At 45.9% G+C, this 27,643-nt stretch overlaps 1 protein-coding gene across 2 annotated transcripts in view; it reads right to left on the bottom strand.

Annotated features, from left to right (window-relative positions):
- ASIC2 (acid sensing ion channel subunit 2) overlaps positions 1-27,643 on the bottom strand; it is a gene marked incomplete at both ends in the record, with an annotated part of 1,051,485 nt that overhangs the window by 155,606 nt on the left and 868,236 nt on the right. The window lies entirely within an intron of this gene.

Below are 27,643 nucleotides of genomic sequence, written 5' to 3'. Positions count from 1 at the left end.
GGGCTGGAGATGTGAGGCAATGTGGAAGAGGCGAAGATTCTCTTCCAGCAGGTGGGAAGTGGTTGGATATAAATATTTTAAGACAACAAATATGATTCAGAAGGCTAATTGGAATGCACTGACACCACCCATGGCTCTCCGCGGCATGACACAGATGGGAGCAGGAATCTCCACCTCGGCATTAGAGCACAAGCAGCCAGCCGCAGGAGGAAGCTGTCCCCTGTGGAGACCCGCATCCAAGTCCTCACTAGAAAGCTGGTGGGTGGGGTGGGGAAAGGCAGGGTGGAGAAGGAGACCTGCTTTGGATAGGTAGTTGGGCTTTTTGTCTTGGGTCTGTCTACTTACTACTTACTACTTAGAGAAAGTCCATCTTTCTGAGCCTTGGTTTTCTCATCTGTAAAATGGGTGGAGAGTAAATGTGAGAGTGGCAGGGTTAGGCTAGATGATTTTCAATTTGCCTAGCTCTCTCCTTGCTCTAACATTGTGCAGGTCAAGGAATTTATATTCCCCACCTGGATTTTATGTTTTGTTGTTGAGAGATAGTATAGCTCAGAGGTTCAGCATCTGGACTCAAGTCAGACAGTCCAGGTTCAAACACCAGCTTGCCTCTGGGCCTGTGCTGGACCCCACGTGTTAGAGGGTGCTTCTCCAAGCCTCTAACTCTCTACTCCTCTTTGATCTTTGTCCTTCCCAATGGGGGCCTACTGGGTGCTCCCACCTCAAGCCACAGCTTCTCATTCTAGACCACACACTGGGATCCTACAACCATGAATTCTCTGCCGATTAACACCAAGTTGGCTTCCAGGACCCAGCAAGTTCTCCCCTGTGGGCCCCCTCCTCCCAGAGGTGGCTGCTTGCAGTGGAATGTCTGGCTCTTGAATGTCTGGGCTGGGGTGTCCATGTGCACACGCATGTGTGAGAGACCCTCATAGTTAAGAGTGCTGGGGATGGGAAGTGACAAATGACCTATGGGGCCAGGGACTGTTCTCCTGTTCTCCCCGGTTCTTATCTAGAACTCCAAGGAGAATGAGAATTCTGAATTCAAATTGGGTTTTCCAAATTGTATGCATCTACATTTGTCAAGGATGACAGAACATATTTTATTTAATAATTTATTGCTGGATTAATAACTTAAATGTTTAGATATGTGGCCTGGAGGCCTCCATTGGCACTCTTGCCCTGGGCCCCACAAATATTAGGAGAGAGCTTGAACCCTGGGAACATTGCTTAACCACTTGGTATTGTGTTTCCTCATGAGTAAACTAGACAGAATGTTAGCACTAACCTCATAGACCTGTTGTATGCACCAATGAGCTAACCCGGGGAAACCAGTCCTGTGCCTAGTGCATGGTGAACATCCAGTTAAATGTTAGCTGTTGGCCCTCGCTGGTGGTGCAGGGGGTTGAGTACAGTGCCGTGAAGCTGTCCGCAGCCTCTGCAGCATGGGTTCAATCCTGGCCGACTAGGGAGGTAACCCACATGGTGCGGCAGACCTCTTCTGTCTCGCCTGCTGCTTCCCTTAGCAGTGTTTTCAGTCCGTCTGCCTGTTCTGCTCCCAGCTCTGTCTCTGGTTGATTCCTTCACCCTCCTGTACCTCTGGCCTGTACCCCAGTTCTTGGATGCATAAATCAATAAATCTTTAAAAAAAATAAATGTTAGCTGTTGTTATTCCCCGGATCTGGGACTACATGCCAATGTCCTGCAGAGTGCTTGGTCCCCCACCCTCCATTTTCTTCCATCCCCCTTATGGCTTTCACTTCATCACTCCTGTCCTGCTGCTGGTCCATAGTAGCACAACCACAACTGTGCTGGCAGCTTGTTACCCCTCGTGGTCCAGCTTGTTTAGCCCCACTAGGCAGGAGGAAGCTCCTGAGTCCTCACCTGGAAGGTCTCCACCTCAGGGACAAAGCACCCATCATCTGCACGGCCACTGCCAGCAAACAAGACACATACACCAACTGTTCAGGGCAAAAGTGAAATGAGCAAATAAAAGCCTCTTTAAATATCATCACCCCAGCTAGGGAAAAATGCGTGGGGAGCTAAATGCATTATTCCTCTTCTAGAAAGCAAATAAATATGTTTGAATTCAGGTGCCAGGTCTTGGCTGTGTCATTAACTATCTTGCTTGGAGACCTGGTTCCTGATAACAAGCCAGTGGGAAGGATTGCTCTTTCAATTTAGCTTCACTATCATTAAAAAGCCTTCCCAAGTCCCTCTGATACGCTTATTTTATTTTTCCGGCATCATGCCAGTTAAAAGCAGGATAAATGATAAGTCTGTTAACGAATACCTCTGTTAATTTTATGGCAGAGAGAGCAGAGGAGGGAGCGGGTGGGACCATCCCCACACTATGGACTCATAACCATTTTGAGCATCAAACATTTATTAAGGGCCAATAATAAAAGTTCCCGTGATGGTGTAATGGCTCATTCTAAATGCTTCCTGCTAATAAAATGAGCATTGATTTGAAAGACAATATTCAAATTCTATCCACAGTATGTCAAGGAAAGGACAACTGTGGCTGAGGCGTGAGAACCACTTAGCCAATTTGTTTAATCATCAGATGCCCTGCAAATTGTGTGCTGTTGCCAGGTGGGGAAATGTTTGCTACGAAATGCTTCATTACGGAAGGCACCCACAGGCCTGGGTTCGAATCCTGGTTTGCCACATTTGCACCGAATGACTTTGGATTTGATATACACACTTTAAGCCTTTCCTGGGTACCCTAGAACATGGCAATATTCACACCTCTCTTGAGAGAGGTGTCTGGGGGGTAAAAAGGATGGTGTATAGTAAATGATGCAGCAGTTTTTTATCAATCCATTTGAAGAGGTCTTCTCCCTTCCCTGGGGTCTGAACGTGGCTCCTCTCTGGGTAAGCCACATCTCTAGCTTCTGGACAGTTACTGTACCGGGAACAAGATATAGTCACATTTTGCTTAATGATGGGGGTGCATTCAGGGAGTGCACTGTTAGGTGATTTCATCAATGGACGAATGTCATTGGGAGTAATCACACAACCTAGATGGTACAGACTATTGGGGCCGTGTCATATATGGTTCTGTTGTTGACTGAAGTGTTTTAAGCGAAGTATGATTATGACAGGCACAGAGATCTCCCTGGTAAAGAGGTACTTCACAAGTACGTGGACCACCATCACCACTCTGGATTCAAGTCACACGTCCCAGAGGATTCTGATTGTTACTAAAGTGAAGATACTGATGACATTCTCTTGAGTAGTCTTTCAGGGGTCCCACCCTATAGACCTCAAGTCAAGGCCCACTTCCCTGCATCGTATCTGAGGCCTGTCTCCTACCTCCCTGCTCCCCCTCCCCAACCTTACCATCCCCTGCTCCAGCCCCATGCTTTGTGCCCACTTCCTGCCTTTGCATGTGCTGTTCCTTCTTCCTTGTGCATTCTCCCACCATCTCTGCCTGGATAGCTCCTCTTGTCTTTAGGGAAGCTAAGGGGTCCTCCTTATTGAAGGCCTTGCCTGACAGCCCCGCTCCAGTCCAGGTTAACCTTCTTGCTAACCCAAGTCTCCCTCCATCTGCGGTGATCCTGCCGCCACTGACAATGCTCCTTTCTTCTCTGTTGGACCTGAAGGCATCTTATCTCTGTACGTCAAGCAGCCACCACAGTGCAGGCACAGTGGTAACAATCTGTAAGTTGTTTTTTTTTTTTTATTTAGAGGCATGTTTTATTTATTTATTTGTTTGTTTGGTTTGTTTATACATGCCCTGGGTACAGTCAGAAGCGCGGGAGGGTGAGAGAATTCACCAGAGCCAGAGCGGGGAGCAGAGCAGGCAGAAGGACCGAAGTGCACTGCTGAGGGGAGCAGCGGGCGGCAGGAGAGGTCTGCGCGCCATGTGGGACCCTCCTCTGGTGGCCGGGGAGCAGCCGGGGATCGAACTGGTGCTGCAGAGGCCGCTGGGCAGCTTCGCAACCCAGTGCTCAACCGCTGCACCACCAGGGAGGCCCAACAATCTGTAAGTTGTTTTGACTCACTTCTCAATCCCTAGGGAATCTTGTCTAGTCTCACCGATGTAAAAACTACCTACATGTAGAGGGCTTGCAAATAAATTTGATACAGTTCACTCCCTCAGCATCTACATGCACACACTCACCTGCCCACGAACATATTACTTTGATGTGCAAGCTTGTCCCAAACTGAATTCCTCATGGGGGATCCTTCCCTAACCGGTTCCTCCTCCAGGCCTCCCTTCTTAGCAAATACATTAGAAACTCTGTATTTCCATTGCTCAGACCAGAAGCTCTGGTGTTATCCCTGACTCCCTTATGCTACATATCTGCTCTGGCTGTTTTCTGTTGTCTTCACCTGCAAAGCAGATTCAGAATCTGACTCCTTACCATCCCATCACTGTGGGCTAAATCATTATCTTTATCACTTAGATTATTGCAATAGCTGCCTAAGGGATAACTCCTTGTTTGTGTCTACCGCTGCCTCTTCAGTTTATTCCCTGCTAAGTGGTCAGTGATGCTGTGAAATGATGTCACTCCTCTGCTCAAAACCCTTCAGCAGCTCTTCACGACATCAGAGTAAATGCCAAAGTCCTTACCATGATTACAAGACCCTACATGATCTAGCCTGTTATCCGCCCTGCTCATCTACAATGCTCTTTGGATATCCCAGGCAAGCTCCTACCTCAGGGCCTTTGCACTGGTTGTTACCTCTGCCTGACTTACTCTTCCCCTGATCCATATGGCAGCCTTCCTTACTTCATTCAGTTATTTCTCAAGAATCACCATCTCTAGTTACTTTATCTAAAATTTCACCTCCTAACATGCACTTCCTCCCCTTCTTAGCACTTATTATTCATTATACTATATACTTTATTTATCTTTTTTATTTCCTATCTCTTCGAAGTGGTGAGGGCATGGATTTTGGTCTGTTTTAATGACCATGTCCTTTGTGCCTACAGCTGTGTTTGACCCATATTAAATATTAGTTGCTTGAATGAATGAATCTATCAATGGATGAAAAGCTTCTTCAGGGGAGAAGCACAGACCAGCAGCCCTGAGGTGCCATGGAGCCAGGAGGAGGGGTGAGTAGTCTTGGGTCACTGAGCTCCTAAAAACAGGGATGGTTTTCTTTCTAGGGAATATTCTGAATAGGGCTTCAAAGCAAGAAGAGATTAAGTGTGTGAAGGAGGATACTGTGTGGGGTGCAGGTACCTCACCCACCCTGAGAGATGGTTTTCCATATGTGGGTGCCTAGGGTGTGTCCAGTAGGACAATGCCCCCTCTGGGGGACCACTAGGGGCTCCACAGGGTTCCAGTCCTACTGGCACAAAATGGAAAGTGAACTATGTACAAAGCCCCAATTTCCCCGCTCACTTAGACATTGAAAACATTAACTATGTGGGTTTCTCTGCAAAGAAATGTGACTTTAAGTTATGATTGCAGTTTCATTGTAATTACCTCCTATCTAAATTCCTCCTTCCTGTTTTATCTCGCTTAATCCTTTAGAGCTTGCTCCCTGGAGGCCTCCCCAGGAGAAGCAGCACTTTAAACATGAGTGAGGAAGAAAGCAAGGAGCAGCCCTTAAACCTAATGCGAAAGGGTGGCGCGCTGTGCTTACTGGGATGAGCTCAGAACCTGCGCAGACGCTCAATGAGACAACATGCTGGCTTCGATTGGCTTAAGAACTGGAAAAGACAGCTGTTAGGGAAATCAAAGGCCACGGGGCTTAGAGGAGCACTTTCCAACAGCTGGAGCAGCTTTGCACTGAAGCCATAGGATGGAGGACGAAGAAATCCTTAGGCGGAACTCAGGAACAGAAGGAACATTTGGACAGAATGTGCGATCCAGGGGTGTGGCACCCGGTCTCCATGGCTCCAGCATTACCTCCTTTTGCTGTCTTCCCTGTCTCCAGTATGGAGGCCCAGGCCCTCCTTCCTCTGGGCACCCACTGGCCCCTCCTCACACAGAGCTCCCTTAGCACATGTATCATGCTGCGTTACAGTCAATTCCATGTCTGTCTTCTGCTGTATCTGGAAGCAGCATGAATGCAGGGACCAAATCTAGCAGATATGATCTGTCCGTCCATCTTTCCGTCCATCTGTCCGTCCATCCATCCATCCATCCATCCATCCATCCATCCATCCATCCGTCTCTGTTTGTCACATTGTGCTAAACTTTAGGGTTATGAAAATCCATTGAAAGTGGCCCCTGCTGTCATATTGCTTCTAATCCATGCATAGAGATAGATAGATAGATAGATAGATAGATAGATAGATAGATAGATAGACAGACAGACAGATATTAGATAGAACCTTATGTACATTTCTTTACATGTGCCTTTGCGTGTGTCCGCATGCCTTTCCAATTCATATTTTTTGATGGTTCTGGGTAACAATCCCTCTGATCCACTCAGGCTCCAAGTCTCTCCTGGGTTTAGCCCACACATGTAGAGTATTAACTGCAGCTTCATGAGAATAAACCAGACCTCTTTACAATGATGTGGAGAAGTTTTCCTTCTTGGCACCACCCCCCCACCCCTGCAAAGCCCAATGTCATAGAAGAGAACTTGTATAAGACCTCCAAAACCTCTGCCCTCTCGGGGAATGCTGAGGTTGAACATATTCTCCCTGACGCTTTTTAATTCTACTCAGCTGGAGAGAACTGACTCATCTGATTGGGGGATGGAGGTGACCTTCGTGGGCCTCAAAGGGGTAGTAATGCACTTTGGAAGTGAGTGATGCACTCTGCCTTTGCTCTTTTTCTGGGGCCTTCCCTGGCCTGGAGTTTCATTCCTTGGCTTTCTCATGATGGCTGAGCACCCCAGGGTGGGATCCAATGGGATCCAGGCTTAGAGTGGCTTGTCACTCTCTCTGGGTGTGTGGGGCAAGCCAGTGTCTGACTGTGTGGGGTCCTCATGGTCTGCTCAACTGCAGGTTCTGAGGACCAAGTTAAGGCTGAGGGTTACTAGACCCTTAGTTCAGTTGTGTTCTCCAATCTGGCTTGTGTCAGAAAGCCCTATATTTTGGGAGGCACAAAGATGACCTTGAATAAAGTTAATATTTCCTGGACATTTGGCTTAGAGTCCTTGGGTCTGTTTTCTATCAGTGAACTGCGGGCAGTAGGAGGAAGCCTAGGTCCCCTGACTTCTGAGAGCTGGGCTTTGACAGGGACCTAGTACTCAGTCATGTTCTCCTAGGTCTGGGTGTTATCTAGTCTTTCATCTGGAAATATCAAAACCTCCCAGAAGGGCTGTCACTTTTCTGGTCAGTCCCTACCTATACCTCCCTTGTTCACCTCAGGACACTTTGTTCTTGTTATTTGAAGATTCAGCCCTTGTCTAGCCACCAAGTGAAAGAGAGAAGCCCCTTCTGCAACATGGGCTGGATGGGAGGATCAGCTGCTGCCCTCTGGAGTCAGGCAGGAAGATAGTTTGTCATGCACATTTGTTGTATCTGCTGCCTGACATCCATCCTCCTGTAACTAGTCCCCAATTTCCCTCTTGGGTAGTTACCTCCCTCACCCAGCCCATGTGCTTCAGTTGAAGTAGACACTATCCAGCCTCCAAGGGTGGCATCCGTGGCCAAAGCAGATGCTATCCAGAATCCAAGGGTGGCATCATGGCCAAAGCCAAGCCAGTAAGTACATTGCATCCTCTAGCACTGTTGGCTGAGAGATGAGCACATACTCCAAGTCAGGCCAGTTACTTATGCATGTGCCATGCATACACATCACACACACACACACACACACACACACACACACTATTAGAGAAGAGGGTCTTCGTTTGCATTGGACATGAAGTTGGAAGGATGTGGAATTGAGAACTTTCAGGGGCCGTCAAAAAGAGACAGTTTGACACGAGAATGAAGCCAACCAGAGGAAGCAAAGCCAGACTTCAGAGAGACACACCTTATCCAGGTGACAGCATGTGACCACCTGACTGAGCCACGCGTGAAGGCTGAAGAGTGCACCCAAAAGAACCGTCACTGACAAGAACCCAATAAGGTCCAGAAGTTTACTGAGCTACATTTGAATGGGGTTTTCTCACTTGCAACCAAAGGTGTCCTTATTGATTCAGAGCTTTCTGTCTCCGCTGATGACTGTTCAGTGGTCTCTCCCTATCTCTGTGGTCTGCTGTTTCCTCTCCCCACCTTTATCACCACCCCAAACCCCTGCTGGAAATAGACCGGTTTATAGACTGATGGCTTGAATTCATGTTTGGGTCTGCTCACTCCCCACTCAAAGTCTGGGTCCCAGTTTCCACTGCCTCATCTGATATTTTTTTTTTTTTATAAATTTTATTGTTATATTCCCCATACAATTGCAGCCCCCCATTCTGACCCCAATCCCTCCCCTCCCGCCCCCGCCCCCCTAAAAGTGTCTCTGGTTCATAGTTTTTTGTTGATTTTGATTTTCACTTTCTTATAGTTATTCATTTTCCTGGTCCCTTATTTAAGTTTTCTAGATTCCTGCTATGAGTGAGACCATCCGGTATTTTTCTTTTTCTTTTTGGCTTATTTCGCTGAGCATGATCCCTTCCAGCGCCATCCATGTTGCAGCAAATTGCATGTGTTTATCTTTTTTGAATGCTGAGTAATATTCCATGGTATATATGTACCACATCTTCTTGATCCAGTCATCTATTTTTGGGCATTTGGGTTGTTTCCAAAGCTTAGCTATTGTAAACAGTGCTGCTATAAACATAAGGGTGCAGGTGTTCTTTGGAATTGATGTTTCTGTGTCCTTTGGGTAAATACCTAGGAGTGGAATTGCTGGGTCATATGGAAGCTCTATGTTTAGTAGGTCCAGAAATCTCCACACAGCTTTCCACAGTGGTTGGACCAGTTTGCACTCCCACCAACAGTGCAGAAGAGTTCCTTTTTCTCCACACCCTCGCCAACATTTGTTGTTGCTAGTTTTTTTAATATGTGCCGCCTCATCTGATATTGATGACAGCACAAGCTACAAGCTCCTGCCTCATGCCCCTAAGAGACATTGTCAGCCTGGATCAGCAATCTCCAAATATGTTCTAGGGAACACTGTTCCCATCAAATGCATTTTAACAAAATATTTGCAGTTTTAAAAAAATTGACGAAGCCTTGTGTATTACATCCCTCTCTTGGAGATTCACAAATCCATTTGCTTATTGAAGGTTCTGAGAAGTGGCCTCCCTGGTAGCCTAGGGGTTAAGTCTCATGCTATCACCATTGCAGCATGAGTTCGTCCCCTTGCCAGGGAGCTAACCCACCTATGGGTCAGCAGACCTCGCCTATCTCCCCCGTTGCTCCCCTCAGCAGTGTATTTCAGTAGATCTGCCTGTTCTGCTCCCCACTCTGTCTGTGGTGAATCCTCTCACCCCCTGCATGTCTGGCCTACAACCCAGTTCTTCTATGCAAAAATAAGTGAATCTTTAAAAATAAAGGTTCTGATAAGTACTTCAGTAAAGAGATGTGACACGTCATATTTATCGTTTTGAAGCTTATTTGATTACTGAACACACATGTTTTTGGTGGTAGGTATAAAACCTGTAACAACCTGAACATTTTTGGGAAACCTAGGTTGAAATTGGCACAGACCCCTTGGATCTGGCAATTTGTACAACTGGCCTCTTCCTGGAGGGGTCTGTCCCTTCAGTCTGGGCCCTGACCCTCCCATCTTGGCTTGGTGATATGGACACCTTGTCTTCCCGCCAGTGCTCCCAGTGCGCAAGAGGGCTGGGGCCACACGGGCTGTGCTGTTTCTTGGCATAGCATTCCCAAGGTAGTGATGGCAGGAGACAATTTGATTGTGCTGACAACATTCATTCTTTTCTGGGCTTTGTGGACTCCCTGAAACCCCATTCTAAGACCACGGTTCAGATTTGGCAACAAGAGTGTCTGCAGTTACATGTAAACAGGGAGCTCAACACTAAACTGTGATTGATGTTTCAAATCAAACGCTCTCAGGGTCAGGATGGTAGATGAGTTTCCAGGAATCAGGGCTTATAATGAAACCCACCAGAGTCATAAAAATGTAGGATGGTCACAAGAGACCTGCTGGAGACTCCAACCTAGATGACAGGAAGAGAGTTCAATTTTAATAATTTTTGCTCTCAAAACAGCAGCAGCAGCATCAAGCTTCCCAGGAAACAGAAATGCTTGCTTGGTATTGCCTCGTAAATCCTCAGCCCTGAGGAGGTTGAAGGAGCCAGCAGTCCCAGCGTGATTAATTCTCGCGTAGTGGGGAAGAAGGGGAAAGGGGAAACACAACTGTTGAATACCTACTATGTGCTAACCTAGCTGCTCGCCATTCAAAATTCTTTTTAATCTTCATAAAATCCAACACGGCAAACAACACTCCTCATTTGCTGGGGAGGAAACTAAGATTCAGAAGGGTGAAGACTTTGGCCTAATGTTTTGGGGTTTGCTCCTGGGCCTGGCAGCCACCCCAGATGATCCCAGAATGGGGTTCCCACTGGTGGATTACGGTATGAGACATCTCAGACTTGTTGCTTTTGTCGCTTATCTCTCCTCGGGTGGGATCGCTTTCCCCATTCCCCCCTCTGACAACCTCTCAGTTGTGTGCCCAATCAAGGAGAATATTTTTCTATGGATTCAGGTCACTTTGAGGGGGTTGGGGGTGAGGGATAGAAGCTGAGGGGGTACAAATAGACTGGATGCGTGGAGAAATCCCAAGGTTATCCAGATACCTTGAACTTGAGCTAGTTTCAGATTAACCTTGGAAAAGTTATTAAAAATCAGTACTGCCAGAGAGGCAGCAGCTGGTTTGCTCCCAAAATATCAACTTTTTCTGTTGTCATTGCGTCATATCTCCCACATGGTCATTCCAAGTTGTGGTAGTGAAGAACTCATTGAATTGGAAGCTAAGAGATCAGGGATCCTAGATGCACCCCTTCTTGGCAGCGTGCCTCCCTCATCCTCCCTGAGCCTCAATTTCCTCACCTGTAAGCAGGGTTAAATAATTCCTCCCTGCTCACTTCATAGTGATAAGAGATGTGACATTGGATTCAAATTAACCAGGATTTATTGAGCACTAACATGTGCCAGACACTCTACCTGGTCTGAGGAGAGGCTTACAAAGGTGGATCAGGTAGGATCCCTGTCCTCAAGTTTCATTTAGCACAAAGACAGTAGAAGGAGGTGGTGAGCAGTGGCTGACATTTCAATAGTGTTCTAGTGCATTCTCATTCATTGCTTCATTTAAAGCATATAATGGCTGTCTGAGGTAGGCAGAGCAAATATTCTTATTCTCATTTGACAGATGGAGACAACTAAGGTTGCAGAAAGTAAAGTAACTTGCTGAGCGGTGATAATAACATAGAAAGGCTGTGCCCACAATTCATTTGCATAGGGTTTTCATATGTGGCATGTCATCAAGTCTTCAAAACAACCCTGAGTGGTAGAACTTATTAGCATTAGGTCTATACTGTAGATGAGAAAAGAGGCAGAGCCAGCCTGGCAGCAATGAGAGAGGAGGAACCAGAACATCATCTATGTGTCCTCAGCACTGAGCACGGCATCTGGCAATAAAAGCAAACTCCCACACTCAGCAGCAGAAAAACTAATAACCCAATTAAAAATGGACTAAGGACTTAAAAAGACATTTCTCTAAAGACAGACAAATGGCAACCACGCATATTGCCTAACATCGCTCATCACCGGGAAAATGCAAATCAAAACGGTAAGGTGTCACTTCACACCTATCAGGATGGCTATTGTCAAAAAAAATAAAAGACAACAAGTCTTGGTGAGGATGTGGAGAAACTGGAAACCTTGCCTCCTGCTGGTAGGACTCTAAAATGGTGCAGCTGCCATGGAAAATGGCATGGAGGTTCCCCAATGCATTAAAAATAGAGCTGCCATGTGATCCAGCAATTCTTCTGGACATTTACCTGAAAGAATCAAGATCAGGACCTTAAAGAGATAGTAACACTCCTATATTTACTGGAACCTTACAACAGCCAAGATGTGGAAACAACTGAAAGGACTAAAAGATGGGTGGATGGATAAAGGCAATGTAACATACATTGTGCAAAAATGAAAAATGATGTAAAAAATATATAAAATAAAATATAAAAAAATAGAGGCAATGTAAAATGTACTGTGTGCGCACACACACACATACACATATATATAAATAACCTCAGACTATATATCTATACACATACATATATATTTATACACACATATGATATGCGTACATGTCCGCATATATATATATATATATATATATATACACATATACAATGAAATACCACATTTAATTAGAATACTGCCATATGCAATAATATGAATGAATCTTGAGACCATGATGCTAAGTGAAATAACCCAGTCACAGACAGACAACTATTGTAATTGTTAAATACATACTTTCCAGTGGTTGGGGGGAGTGGGAATTAGAGGGTTACTGATCAGTGGGGATAAAGTTTCACTTAAGCAAGATGCATGGGTTCTAGAGGTCTGCTTTCAAACATTGTGCCCGTAGTTGATGATACTTCATTGAACACTTAAAAACCATTAAGAGAGTAGATCTCACACTAAGTGTGCTTGCCACAATAAAGTACAAAGTTTAAAAATTAATAAAGTTGGATGCTCTAAGACAAGGTAGCTTGTGGCAGATGCTTTGGTGCCCTCCCCATATTCCCTTGGACTTAATTTTAGCTCAGGATGGTCCAATTTCCAACTACGACCACCTACATTTTTTTTTTTTTGCCTGAGGTCTTCTCTGGCAGTAAAGGTCCTCTTCGCCCATGCATGGGGCAGATCAGGGGTTCAGGAAAGTCAGTGCTCCCTGGGGCTGCCCTCCACCGCACTGTTAGGGGGTTCATACATCCCCCTAACATGGGATAACTGAGGGTGTGTTCCTCTTGGGTCTCAGAGTTCCTTGGGATTAGGTCCATTTGCCCTTGGTGCTAATTTGCTTACTGATGCCCTGGTTTTGGTTACTTTTCCCTCCTACCTCACTTCCTGTTTCCCAAGGTGTGTATCTTAAGATCATCTCCCAAATAAAGTACCTGCCCTTTTAGCAGGGTCTGCTTCTAGGGGAACCAGACTATGACTGGGTTTATTAACGATGTATGGAAAAAGGAAGCACATGATGAGAGAAATGAGAGGATGTGCTCTGTTCTTGATCCCTGGCTTGGAAGGTCAAGGGAAGGGAGCAGTGATCAGTGGGCACTGATGTGTTTGTTTCATGGGGCCTGAGGTGGGCTGGGAAAGAAGCTGCAGCTTGTCGGTATTGGTGTGAGGAAGCAGAGAAACAAGCTAAAAGTCTTGTACTCAGAGGTTGTTAAAATAACTCCAAGCTGAGTAACCAATATGAGAAGACTGGGCTCCCCTGCTTAGGTCCCCTCTCTCAACTACCCCATTCTCTTTGAGTGACACCTAAACTTCTTATTCAGGCTTTGCCATCCTCTCCGTCTCATTCCAGACCCCTTGGCTCTTGTCAGGGCTCCAGACTTATATCTTCTATTGCTAGAACACATGGAGCTGACCCAGTCCTTGGGGCACTTCATTCCTTTTTTTTTTTTTAAAGATTTATTTTATTTATTTATGCATACAAGAGCTGGGATATAGGCCAGAGGTGCAGGGGCGTGATAGAATTCACCAGAGACAGAGTAGGGGAGCAGAACAGGTGGGTCTACTGAAATACACTGCTGAGGGGAGCAGTGGGTGAGACCGGAGAGGTCTCTTGTGCCATGTGGGGTAGCTCCCTGGCCTGGGATAGAACTCCTAGCTTGACAGTGCTGAGACTTAACCCCTTGCACCACAAGGGAGGCCCCAGGGCACTTCATTCTTTTTTAAAAAATTAATTTATTTATATATATTTTACATCTTTCTTCTTTTTTTTTTTTTACAATGTTTACTTTCTTTTTTTTAAGATTTAGTTATTTATACAAGCACTGGGTACAGTCAGAAACGTGGGAGAGCGTGAGAATTCACCAGAGTCAGAGAGGAGCAGAGCAGGCAGACTGATGAAATACACTGCTGAGGGGAGCAGCGGGCAGCAGGAGAGGTCTGCGTGCCATGTGGGACCCTCGCCCTGTAGCCAGGGATCGAACTGGTGCTGCAGAGGCTGCGGGCAGCTGCACAACCCAGCGCTCAACCGCTGCGCCACCAGGGGAGGCCCAATGTTTGCTTTCTTTTCTCAGGTGTAGTCCCCATAGAATTTCCACCATCAGTTCACCCGTGCACCATCACCATTGTCCCTTGTGCTCTTCCCTCCCTTGTTTTGATCCCTTTCCCTCCCTGTCCCCTGCAGAATGCCTCTGATTTATATTTGCCCATTTTTTTGCCCAGAATACTTCCCCCAGAGCTTTACCTGGCTCATTTTTCCTTTTCCTTTGTATTTCAAATTAAAAGTAACCTGAGAAAGAAACCTGGTTTGAGTTAAGAGTAACCAAATTTGCCATTCCCTATCACATCATGTTATTTTATTTCATCATCAAATTTGTGTCTGTGGAATACTTTATTATTTTTATTAATTATTAAATTTGTTCTGTTGAAATGCAGGTTTTATGAGAGACCTTACTAGTTTTGTTCACTTCAGCACCATTTCAGCACCAGGTGCAACTTCAGTACCTGGAATAAGGCCTAGAGCATAGTTGGTGCTCAATAAATCTTTGTTCAACAAATAAAGTATGAACAACAAGTCAACAGGAGGACAGCATAGGAAGTGATCTGGAAAAATTTTGGAGTGTAAGAGACAGTGCCTTTGTCTGACTTTAGATGACCTGTTGAATATTTATTTGAATGAGCTGGTTGTCCTCAAAGGGACATGTAAGTTGGGGAGGGGGCAGGTGAATGGCCCAGGATCACTCAGGTAGGGTGAGAGAGTCAGAACTAGAACCTGCTGCCCTGGCCACAAAGTCCAGGCTTTTGACCATGCTGGCTTTTGACCAGCCTGCCCACTAGGACCATCTGCGCAGCATCCTCTAAGGACCACAGCACATGCCTCAACAAGACATGACCATGTTACCCGGTCTTCTACCACATCACATGAATAGAGCATATTATTCTTGTTGCTGTGATATTTAGAACTTTATTTAGAAATTGTCCCAGTTTTATCTTTTGCTGGCTTATGAGCAAATATATAGGTCAACCAAACACACAATTTGCCCTTGAAAAACACAATTTGCCCATGTCACATAAAAAGGAATATTCTTGCCTCCCCTGTCCCCAAGCCTCCAGACCATAGTTTTTCCACCTTAGCACTATTGACACTTTGAGATGAGGAAGTCTTTGTGCTGGGGGCTTTCCTATGCAGTTCAGATCCTTTGCAGCATTCCTGGCCTGACCCATCAGATGACAGGCACCCTCCCCCACCAGTCTCAACAGTAAAACTTGTTTCTGGATATAGGGTAAGTGAAAAAGATATCAGGCTTTTCTGCCCTCCCGCCATTAGGATTGGTGATGGATCCTTGTGGTCCTGAATGCATGCCTGATGGCGGGCACCTGGAGCAGGGTGTGGGCACGCGTAAGTGGGTACACCTGCGCTGAGACTGGGCTTAGAAGGGCTGCATCACGGGGACGCCGGAAGAACCACGAGCAGAGCAAAAGAGATGCAGAGACCATCAGAGAATGCCAGAGAGCCCAGAAGGAGTGAAGACTTGCTGGGGGCTGGGAGGACTGCCAGCCTCCTAGCCCCCCCGGCACCCCTTGCCAGCTGTGTACCTGGTAAATCTCAATAAAAGCCTGAAAAGCCACTGAGGGCTCCAGGACTCCTTCCTTCACCCTTCTACTCGAATCATAGAAAACCTGCTCTGTGCCCGTTCCTGCCATTACACTGGACATTGCCAATTGTACTCCAGGGGACAAAATTGCCACCATTTAAGAACTAATGCCCTGCGCTGTGGCAAGGCAGGTTTTATGTCTATTTTGCTTATGACAGTATCCCCAGTGCCTAGCCAAGTTAAGTTCCCCATAAATATTTGGTAGGAGACAGGATGAATAAATGATGAAGTGAATGAATGTATGCATGAATCCAGGCATCGTCCTGGATCATGTGATCTTCACAGCTCCTCATCGCTGCCCTCCCCCACCTTCTTTGCAGCACGTTGTCTACCCTCACTGACCAGTCAGAACCCAACTCCAGTAGCATTATGCGTCTGGCTTCCCATCAACTACCTCTAAATAGACAGCAATTCCTGGCTTGGTCTATCTCAGCCTTGTGCACATTATCCAGAAACCTCTAATCTGTAATCCTCCAGTAAAACAGGGAAGAAAGACAGGACAGGGGAGACAGGGGAAGGTATGCAGCAAGAGGCCCCTCCCCGTGGGTGGCCATTCACCCATTGGGTCAACACAAGATGCTGCGGCAGAGGAAGTTACTGAGCTGCCACTTTCCCTGCATCCCCCATATTTCTCCATCTCAGAGACATGGGTGGAGCGAGCATCCATCAGGGAACATTACACTGTATAATGAGGCAACCGCACTCAGATCCCAAATAAGAAAATGGGAGGTTTCGATTAGACTTGAAGCTCTCAAGTTCACTCAGCCTCTGCTAATGAAAATATGAGCAGCATCTGAGGCTGAGTCTGCTCCCTCACGTGGTCCAGTAAATATCTTAATATCTCCAGATTTCCTTTTGCCTTCTAAGTTGTGTGCATCACTTCTGACATTTACGAGTTATCTATGATGCCTGCAAGATTAAGCCACCAGGAAACTCTCCATCTGCACTTTATTTCCACACACCCCCCCCCAACCCCGCTGAGCTCGAGTCTCTTAGACTGTTAAAGCTCATCCCATATGGGTGAGATTTGAGGCCAGCTGCAGACCTTTTAGGGAGCAATTCCTTCCTCATCTCTATTTGCATTGCACATGTCGGGAGATTTCATTTCATTTCAACAAGTCCTGGCTGAGGGAGAATCTTCAAGTACCAGGAAATGTGGCGGGAGATAATGAGGAAAGAGATGTGTCCCTCTCCTCCAAGGAAAGTCTAGAGAGCAATAAAGCACCTACTGTGTGCTCCATACACACCCTCCTAGTAACTCCTGAAAAGAAAATGGGGCTGGGATTGGTACCCTTGTTCCACAGTTGAGAAACTCAAGTTCTTTAAGTCACAGAGCTACTTAAGGGGACTCGGCTGAGGCCAGTGTCTTTCCAAGACTGGGAAGGCAGGCATTTAATGATTTAGTTGCATAGGCAGGAAAGACAAGCCAAAGAACGGTATAAGCAACATCCTAAGGAGAAACAGAGAGAGGAGGGACTTCCTGAGGGACTTCCTGAGTCTAGACCTGAAGAGCAAATAAGTCTAGACCTGAAGAGCAAATAAGATTCTTATTGGTGGGAATTGGGAAGTTCCAGGGCAGGATAGAGTGTGCACAGCACTGCACAGCAGGGCACGGCTCTTCAGTAGAGCAATGGGTGGTAAAGAGTGGCTAGGAGAGGGATGGGGCACAGGTGTGTGGCCGTGCTGGCATCAGTCTGCAGAAGCTTGCAAGTGCTGACTGCTCATTCTGCCAACCCCATGCTCAGCAGTGTCAGGTTGGTGACTTGAAATCAACCCTTGGGGGCACATTTACACCATAGAAATGGCAATCAGGACTTCTTCCCCTCACCCCAGAAAGCCACTTGTTAAACATTTACTAGCACACGCTGAGTTCTGGGAGATGTCACCTCCCAAGGTGACTCCATGGACCCAAGTCTCAAAAAAACAGCAGGTTGGTGAAGCTGTGGGTGAGGATGAGGGCTCTAGACAGGTAATGCTAGTGGCTGGAAATTCAGTTCTGTGGTTCAGAAAACCAGCGGGGCAACCCCTCTTCACCTCCCTTCCCTTTTTCTCCTGCAAAGTGGAAATGCCACATCTAAAGAGAAGTAAACATCCCTTTAAAAAAAAAATGAGGGGCCTCCCGGTGGTGCAGCAGGTTGAGCGCCTCGCTGTGAAGCTGTCGGCAGCCTCTGCAGTGTGGGTTCGATTCCCAGCCGACCAGGGAGCTGACCCACATGACGTGGCAGACCTCTCCTGACTCCCCCCCTGCTTCCATTAGCAGTGTATTTCACTCAATTTGCCTGTTCTGCTCCCCGCTCTGTCTCTAGTGAATTCTCTCACCCTTCCATACCTCTGGCCTACACCCAGTTCTTGTATAAATAAATAAAAAAAAAATCTGAAAAAAAAAAATGAGAGGGAAATCTGTCCTGCTGGAGTTTCTCAGCAGGGAAGCAGGCAGAACACACAACAACTTCCATTTATTACTGACATTACATTATTCAGAATTCTCTTACCATAGATCAGTGCTTTGCCTCTTACATTACTTGCTAATCCAAATGGATCTGGTGTAAACTTAATTTTGAGGATAATGGAGGCCCAATCTGTTTGCACAATCGGCAGGCTTTTGCATCCTTATAACATTTGCTGACTCCTTAAAATCAGCGAGGCTGCACCAAGCCAACAGACCCTCTTTCTGAGGGTGAGGAAGCATGCGCTAGGATCCTTCAGTGCTCCTGGTGGTCTGAATCAAGTGCCCACAGTATACCAGCCACAGTGCTGGGTGCTCAAAGCAAATCATGCTGGGTCCTCACTACAGATCTGAAAAGGAGGAAATATGACTTCCATTTTATAGAAGAGGAAACAGAGATGTTTAAGGAAGGCTGAAAAATATCCAAGGTCATGGAGAAGAGCCAGAGCTAGGATGGGAACCCATGTTTGTCTCTACAGCTCATATTCTTATCTACATCTTGTTACTACCTATACTATGCTGAATGATGTCCCCCAAGATATCAACATCTTAACCCCTGGAACATGTGACTATTACTTTATATGGTAAAAAGAACTTGGCAGATGTGATTAAGTTTAGGTTCTTGAGATGGTAAGATTATCCTGGTTTATCTATGTGGGCTCAATGTATCCAAAGATGCTTAGAAAAGGAAGGCAGAGGGAGCTTTCACTCTAGAGTAAGAGAAACCAATGTGATGATACAGGCAGAGAACGGAGCCATGTGGCCACAAGCTAAGGAATGTCAGCAGCTACCAGAGCTGGAAAAGGCAAGGAATTCTTCCCGGGGGCCTATAGAGGGAACGCATCCTGCTGAAGCCTTGACTTTATCCCTGAAGGACTCATTTTAGATGTTTAACCTCCAGAACTATAAAAGAATACATTTCTGTGATTTTAAGCTACTGTTGGTGGTTGTTATAGCAACAACAGGAAATACATACTTCCAAAGCAGGAGGAAGACAACCTATGGAGATGTCAGCACAAGGAAGGAAGGAAGGAAGGGGATGAGGGTGGATCTCCAGGTGTGCTTGGCTCTCTCTGAGCATAGGAGTTTCAGTAGGAGGAGGGTCCCACTCCCTTTCCTTGCCACCACCTTACTCCTCTTAGCCACACTGATTTCTTTGTGAAACAATGCAATTTGTAGTTAAGATAAGCATTCCTTGACCCTTCCTAGAGAAGGCAAGAGGAGCTGAGTGACAGAGGGCAGCACAGAGGGCTCACGCACTCAGGTTCTGTCTTGGCTCTGCTACTCACTTGCCATGTAATCTTGGGCAAAGTACTTTATTCTCTGTACTTCTGAAGATGCTATGTCTTCTCAGATCCAGCTTGTTCTGTGCTAAGCAAACTAACATCATAAAGCTCAGTTTGGGCAGCATGTTGAACCCACGAAAGGAACATTCAAAACGTACTCCATGCAGACAATTCTCATTCATCTTTTATGCAAACAGGTTCCTGAAGCTCCTCGTGGAGGCATCTCAAAGCCACAGGCTGGGGAACCATCCTTCAGGGAGAAGCTACAATGAATATTAATTCGGGAGATTTCTCTGGCTGCCTTGGCCACAGCGTGGGCACAGATTGGTCATATGAACTGAAGATGTGGGGAAAACCTGCTTGGAAAGCCCAGAAGTAATTCTTGGAAATCTGCAAATGTGAAGTGTCTGAAATTGAGCTGGCAGGAACAGGAGGAGGTGGCAATTTGAGGTATGAGAAGGGGAAGAGGTGTTGAGAGTCAGTGTGGTGGAGTTTTAGGGGGTTGTTCCATTAGCCATTAGAAGCTGGGCTGGCCATAATGGTGAGATTAGACCTGGAAAGTTCAGTGGTATATGGCCTGGCTTAACTGAAAACTATGACCTAGGTTTTTAAAGGCCTAGGCTGTAGGCCTTTGAACTTAAACTTTCAACTTCAGCTTCCTGAACTGGCCAAGTGGGTGAGAGCTCTTTGGAGCTGGAGAGTCCTCCTTTCACCCCTGGTGGGCTGGGTATCCTAGCTGCCAATCTCTCCGAGCCTTTGTATACTCAACTGGAAAATGGGGTTCATCATTAGAGCATTAATGGCAAGTTCGATGAAGTGGTACACACATAAGTGGTACAGGCATGGAATGCCCATTCCCTCCTGTGCCCAAAGCCCAAAGCCCAGGATCCTTAAAATTTAAGGTGTGCCTGAATTACTTGGAGGTCCTGTCAAAAAGCAGATCCAGGTTCAGTAGGTCTGGGGTGGGGTCTGATATTCTGCATTTTTATCAAGTGATGCTGCTCACCTCCAAGGAGCCGGACCACAGGATCACCCAGAGGCCATGACAAAAACCTCAGGGCTCAAAAAGAAAAAGGGAAACGAAAATTGTGGGTCTGCTGTGAGCCAGAGGCTGTTTAGGTGGGGGAAGGTTGCTACCTCTTTAATCCTCACATCAAATTTTCAAGGCAGGGATTAGAATCCTAATTTCATAGTTGAAGAAAACAGAAGCTTAGGGAACTACAGACATGCACCTGGAGTCACACATCTGGAAAAGGAGGCAGGGATTGAGTTCCTGTGTCTCACTCATTCATTTTCTCTTCTTTTCTCTCATGTGTTTCCCTAAAAATGAAGATAAAGCTCTTTGCAATTCACAAGTGAGGAAATACATCTACTAAGTAAGCATATGGAAAATGCTTGTTCTCATTCTTCATCCATACACTACAAAGCCAACTGATGCAAGATGATTTTGGGCCAATTAGAATAGATGTTTAAAAGTAAAAATTGCATATGAGGTAAGGTTGGTAAAATGGAGACCCTGAAACATTTCTGGAAAGAGTATAAATTGGGGTAACTGACTGGAAAACAGATATGAAGATTTATCAAAGGCCTCAAAAATGTTAGCAGCGTTTGACTCAGTAATACTAATTCTGAAAATTCAGACTAACAAAATCTTGACAGAGGCATGTCCTACACTACTCAGGATGAGGAAATAGAAACAATTTAAACATCTAAAGGTAGAAAAAGCAGACACAACCTCTGAAACAGTCATGCAATGGAGTTTCATGTAGTGTTGGGATGATGTGAATATAATACCATGAAAATGTTACATCATAAGTGGAAAAAGTGATTTGCAAAATAGAGATCATCCCACATTGGTATTTTTAAAAAATGCCCCTAAAAGACTGCAAGGAACTACAGCACCAAATTAGTGGTTAGGTTGGACCATAGAACGGATGAAATGTTATGTACTTTCCAAAATGTTTTTAATGTACCTGGACTTTTATGGTGATTTTGTAAAAATGTCTTTTCCAGTGAAAATAGGTCTATTGCACTTAATCCAATGATTTAAAAGTCAAAGCTACAGGAAAGTTCTATAAGTTATTCCTTATTTCCTCATTGACTCATGTGGTAATTTCAGGTACCAGAGTACATCACTTCTGACTGAGCATTGGTAATGTCTTGGGTTTCTTTGACCCCAGCTTCTATGATTCAATATGGTGTAACGTCTAAGGAAAAATTCAAAAGTCATCAGGAGGTCGATGCACTAGAGAAGTCTTATGAGCCATCATTCATTCATTCAACAGGCTGGGCATATGGAGCTGAGGTGGCAGACAGTTTGCAAGTGGCCTACAGTCTGGGAGCGGAGAGAAGCAGATCGGTTCCTAGAGTCCAGAGCGGGGAGACTGTAGGGTAAATGAGTTAATCGGGCATTTTACACCACTAGCCTCTGTAGCTATCACCTGTGGTCTTGATCATGTTAATGCAGAAGGTCCTTGGGAGTGTGGGTATGGGGCACACATGCCTGATTGTGGACACCTGGAGCAAGATGAGGCATGTGTAAGTGTGCACACCTGAGCCTGGAGACCAGGGATATATGGGTGGTATCACTCAGAGCTGGATGGGAGCCCGGGGAAACGGCTATAGGAGGATAGTTAGGAGAGGATGAGTGACTACAGAAGAGGTGAGACCATGAGAGAGCCCTGAGGAAGACTAAAGATTTGTGGAGGGCTGGGAAGCTCAGTTACCTGCCTGCCTCCCAGGCATCCTGCCCAGCCCCACCTGTGCCTGACTCCTTACATGTCAGGCTCCCTACCTGGTCTGCCTGTTGTAGTGGCAGGAAGAACATAGTGCAGGATCTCCATGATTTGAGCAGACAGGGTAAAGGAGGAGAGTCCTGGAGCTCTCAGTGGCTTTTTCAGGCTTTTATTGGGATTTACCAGGTACACAGCAGGCAGGGGTGCTGGGGGTATAGGAGGCTGGCAGGCCTCCAAGTCCCCAGCGAGTTCTCAGTCTTTCTGGGCTCTCTGGCATTCTCTTGTAGCCTCTGCTTCTCTCTTTTCTCGTTGTTCTCTTTCATTCTGCTGGCATACCCGTGACACCGCCCTTATAAGCCCAGTCTCAGCCCAGGTATACCCACTTACGCATGCCCACACTGTACTCCAGGTGTCCGCCATCAGGCATGCATTCAGGACCGCAAGGATCCATCATCAATCCTAATGGCAGGAGGGCAGAAAAGCCTTATAATTCATTTACCCTACATCTGTGTACCTGGTTCTCTGAGATAGCATTAAAGCCTGAAAAATCCACCAAGTGCTCTGGGACTCTCGTTTATCCATCTGCCCAAATCAATAGTGAACCTGCCCTGTGCATGCTGGTACTACAAGACTTTCAGTGGCCAGTTAGTGTGGGGTATAGTAGAGAGGAAGTCGAAGGTGTCCCTTCTGCCAGAAATGTCCTAAATGATGAGGTGATATTAGGCAAGGAAGGGGAAGAAAGGTGCTCCAAGCCGTGATTGCAAATACTCAAAAGAGGAAGCATGGAGAGCAAGATGAGTTCAAGAAGACACACCAATGTTTGGCCCCTGGCCTGAGTATGGTATTCTTGGGAGGGGGAGTGGGGGTGGTGGCGAGGAGGAAGAGATAAGTGGGAACAGCTGAGATGGTTGAAGGGCGTGGATACCATGGTGTGGGGTTTGGATTTTATTGAGAAGGGGAGGGGGAGACCCAGAAGGGTTTTAAAGAAGGGAGGTTCAGAACGAAGTTTGCTCTGGGTCCAGAGTGGAGATGAGAGGGTAGGTGGTTAAACTGGGAGTGTGGGTGGGGCTAGTTATTGAAACGTTCCCCAGTTCAGGGGATGCTTCAGTAATTCAGGTGAGAAATGGTGAGGGGGTAGCAGTGGGGATGGAGAGAACTAGTGGGATTGGAGGAAAAGTTAGGTGATAAACCAATAGTATAGATCACCCAAATTAATTAGACATGGAGGGACTCTTTGGTTCCTGGCTTAGGCCATTGGATTGACTAAAGTTGTGTAATTCCTAATCTATGCATTTTTTGTGGGCTCAAATTTCAGGGCAAATTAAAAGGCTATCTGATTGAACAAAGTATAATTTAGTCACAACCTTTCAGTAATATATATTTCTCTTGGAAACAACGATGCATCTCTAGACCAAAGGGCTGTATCTTATCTACTGTGAAGCCACTGTGAAGATGTGGAGACCTTCTATTTGGTGCCCCTGGAAGAACCTCCACCAACACTTAGATGCTTTCCACGGGGAGCAAAAGGCAAGATGTTGGCTCAGTTGGTTGTTCTTAGACAGCAAAAGACAGTCTCGTGGAGGTGCTTCATTTGGACTGACGGCTACCCCAAATTGAGGCGCAAAGTGAGAATTACACAAGTACAATGGTTTCTGACAAGCTCTCAGGGTGTAAGCCTGGGCTTCTTTCTGCAGGTGACCTGCCCTCACAAGGTAGAAAGAATGTATGATTTTGGGATTTGTTCTCATGTATTTGTGGACCAATACATGCGTGCATGTGCACGCACACACACACACACACACACTTCACAGATGAAACTGAGCATGATCAAGTAGTCTAGTTTGCAATGAGAGGCTTGTGATGACTGAGTCAGCCCAGAGCCTGAGCCTTTGGCTCCTGGGTGTGGCCCTTTCTCACAGGCCAAACCTACCATGTTTCAACATTGTCAGTCCTGGAGAACTTTGGAACCTACAGCTTGTGGTTGAAGAAAGAACCCAGATCCTATTCCAGTCAGAGCTGGGTCTGAATCCAGGGTTCCTCCTTTCCTGGGAGACCCTGGGCTAACAGGCTAAGTGGCTAACAGCATTACCTTGTACGTTCGTTGTGCCGATTACGTGAGATAACACAGGCGACACATTTGACTCTTAGTAGGTCCCATGCTGTTTCAGCTGTGACGGACACCTTCTGGCCTGACGATGTCCTGAGAAGCTGCTTCCCCTTGAATTTTGGGAGAGGGAACTGGAGACAGGTCTACTGCAGAAGCCCCCTTGGGATAACCCACTCCGTGACAGTCCTGTGCAATATGGTAATTTCTGCAGCAAAATCTCTCCTGTGATGGTAACGACAACGTCCTCTATGCTGGATTGTACAACTCATGCCTTTAAATGTTTCTTTTTAAATAAGTTAGCCATGCTGTTGACTTATCAATCTGCCCCATGGCACCGCCAGGGCTACTGCTGAATGAGTTTACAACCCATCCCTGGGAATCTGAGAATCTGGGAGCCTGACTGGGGACTGTCTGATGGGTGCTTCCTGATGCTGTGGTGGCCGGGCGGGGTGGTGCTGGCTCCCAGTGGCTTGCTTGTGACCTTGGTGGAGTTGCCTGGCTGCTGCATTCAGCCAGAGCCCATGCTCTACTGCCTGTACTTCCTCAGCGTGCAGCCCAGGGCCCTACACAGTGAGGTCCCAGTGGCCTTTGGGTGAATGAATTAAGGAATAAATGTCCAAAAGAGTGGGTAACAACTCCTACTGTGAGCGGTTTTAGAAATATTGAATAGAATATGCCCCACACTGCCTGGTGTGTGGTCGATTCTGTAATATGTGGGCACTTCCATCTTTATCCCGATTACTAGCTGGGCATTGCCTCTGGGCAAGACTGTCTCCTCTGCCTCTGGCCATGTGCCTCACACACAGTAGGGGTTCAGTCAAAGAAAGGATTTTTTGAACATGTTTTCCCATTTGCTTCCAATGTAAATCCGATGGGGTTCTTCAGAGCACTTCTTCTCCCTCCCCACCCTTCCTGCTGCTCCCCTCCTCAGGGAACCAGTGATAACAGGGGCTACTGTATTTGATGACTCAGGACCTGCCACTCATATTCCCAGCCCCACCGTGGAAGGAAGAGCGGAACCCGGCCCGGGGAATTATTTTCGGTATTTTCTCCAGCTATTCTAATCTCTAACATTTTGCAGTGGGTGGTTAGAGCTGGTGATTTTCCTTTCTTTTGTGCAAACGAGACCAGAATAAACAGCACAGGGTGAGTCACTTCAGACTCTTAGAGCTTCAATTACTTAAAAACTCAAGGGCCTGATGAAGCTCAGAATGTCACCTTCTTCAGCACAGCCATGAGCAGATGGGAAATGCTCCATATTCTAAGTAGTCAATGCCTTCCCGGCATAGAAACTCGGCTACTAGCTAGCTACGAGCACTCAGAGGAAGCACAGAAAGGCAAATCAGTCTTTAGTAGGCTCCCCTAGATGCCAAGAACCTCACACACATTATTTCACATCTTACTTCATTTCATCTTTACAATGACCTTATGAAGTAATACACTTAATGCCTCTGAGGTAATCAATAACAGCCCCATATATATATTTCTTGCCTACATAGGTGTCAGGCCTGCTCTCCACATGTTATATTCATTATCTTCTGCAACAATCCAACAATGGAGTTATTGCTCTCTCTGATTCATAGATGAGAAGATGAACTCAGAGCATGAATGGGGGAAACCAGAATTGGGCCCAGTCTCTGTATCTCTAAAGCCCAGAGATACAAACATGGGTGTTTCCCGATGTGCCAAGGAACCTTAGGGCCTCCCAAGCTGCTAACAGGTAATCATCAGGGGAAAACAAAAGGGCCCGTGGTCCAAATGGCTTGGGAATTTTTGCTTGCATGATCCCCTCTTTTTAGAGTCAGCACATATGAAAAATCTTATGTTAAAGGAATCTATTGACTCTGTTAGTCTAGCTATTTCTCTAACTCGTATTTTCTTATTCATTCCCAAAATAATCTTCACCATCTCATGGACCCCTGGGCTTGGTGGAGCAGAGCAGGCTACACTATTCCCTGCCGGTGGATTCGCAGAACAGTTCAACTTAATCCCAGTGTTCCCACTAGGTCAGTTCTTCAGGGGAAAATGATCCCTCCACCCCCGCAAATAAAAATCAGAATTAAAAAAATTACCATCATAAAAAGAGAATGCCACTTTCTTGAACATCCAATGAAAAGTATTATCGGTCACTTTCAGTTGAAGAGGCACGAAGAAGTCCTCTAGTCTAACCCTGCATAGATAAGCAGAGCCTTTACCCCACCCCAGCCTACCCAGGTGATCTTCCAGCCTCTGCTTACATACCTCCAGGGGCAGGGAGCTTGCTCCCAACAAAGCCACTTGTTTTACATGGAAAGCAACTGTTAGAAAGTGTTTCCTTTTACTGAGGAGTATATGACTTCTAGGAGTTCTTTTTTAAAAAAAATTCTTTTTATTTATATTTTTTTACATCATTGTTCATTTTTAAACAATGTTTGCTCCCCCCTTCCTCAGGGTTAGTCCCCACAGAATTTCCTTCACCAATGCACCTGTGCACCAGCTCCCTCTTGCTTCTGTGAGCTCTAAAAAGGTGTGAAGACCACATCGCTTCTCTTAGAGTTTTCTGTTCTTCAGGCTGAACATTTACTTCCCACTGACATGGTTTCCATTTCCCTTGGGAGAAGCACATCAACTGAGAAAGAATATGAGCCTTGGGGCTTGGGGGTCTAAATCCTGGGTCTCCTAGACTAGTAGCTGCGTGACTTTGGGCAGTTTATTTGACCTCTCTCTCTACCTCAGTGTCTATATCTGTAAAAAAAAAAAAAAAAAAAAAAAAACCCAACTATTTATTACATAAGATATTTTGAGGATTAAATGAGATAATGTTTGCAAAGCACCCAGCACATTTCCTGACATGGGGTATGTGATCTCACTTTCAGCCTCTCTGCTCCCCCTACATTTCCAGGCTCTCTCTAGTCCTGGTGCTGATGTGAGCCCAAATGTGATCTTGGCTAACTCACTTTGCCTCTCTTGGCTTCTGTATCTGAGGTTCAGTGCTGGCATTCTGGACAGTTCATAGATGTTCAAACACTCTTTTTTATTATATAAAAGGACAGCAAATTGATCCTACTTGCACCAAAAAAAAAAAAAAATCACAAGAAACATTTTTACCCCAAAAATAGGAGTAAATCTTCAAGGGCCAGAAAACAGTATGAGCATTCTTTTTCTTTCTTTCTGAAAGATTTGAACATTTGAGTTTATCTTCCATTGATCTTGAGATAATTGGAAACCTGGCTGATTAGACTCTAGGTAAAGATTTTAGGCTTTTGGGTTCTGTCCCTAACTGGCACTGAAACAAGCCAAAGCTACTTAAAATGCTTACTTTAAAGAGGGACAGACAAAGTAAATTCACTTCTCTTAAATTTGAATTTGTAAACCA

Source organism: Talpa europaea (genome assembly GCF_964194135.1).
Source record: "Talpa europaea genome assembly, chromosome: 7".
In the NCBI taxonomy this organism is placed as follows: domain Eukaryota; kingdom Metazoa; phylum Chordata; class Mammalia; order Eulipotyphla; family Talpidae; genus Talpa; species Talpa europaea.
This window is presented reverse-complemented; position numbering and strand designations above follow the sequence as displayed.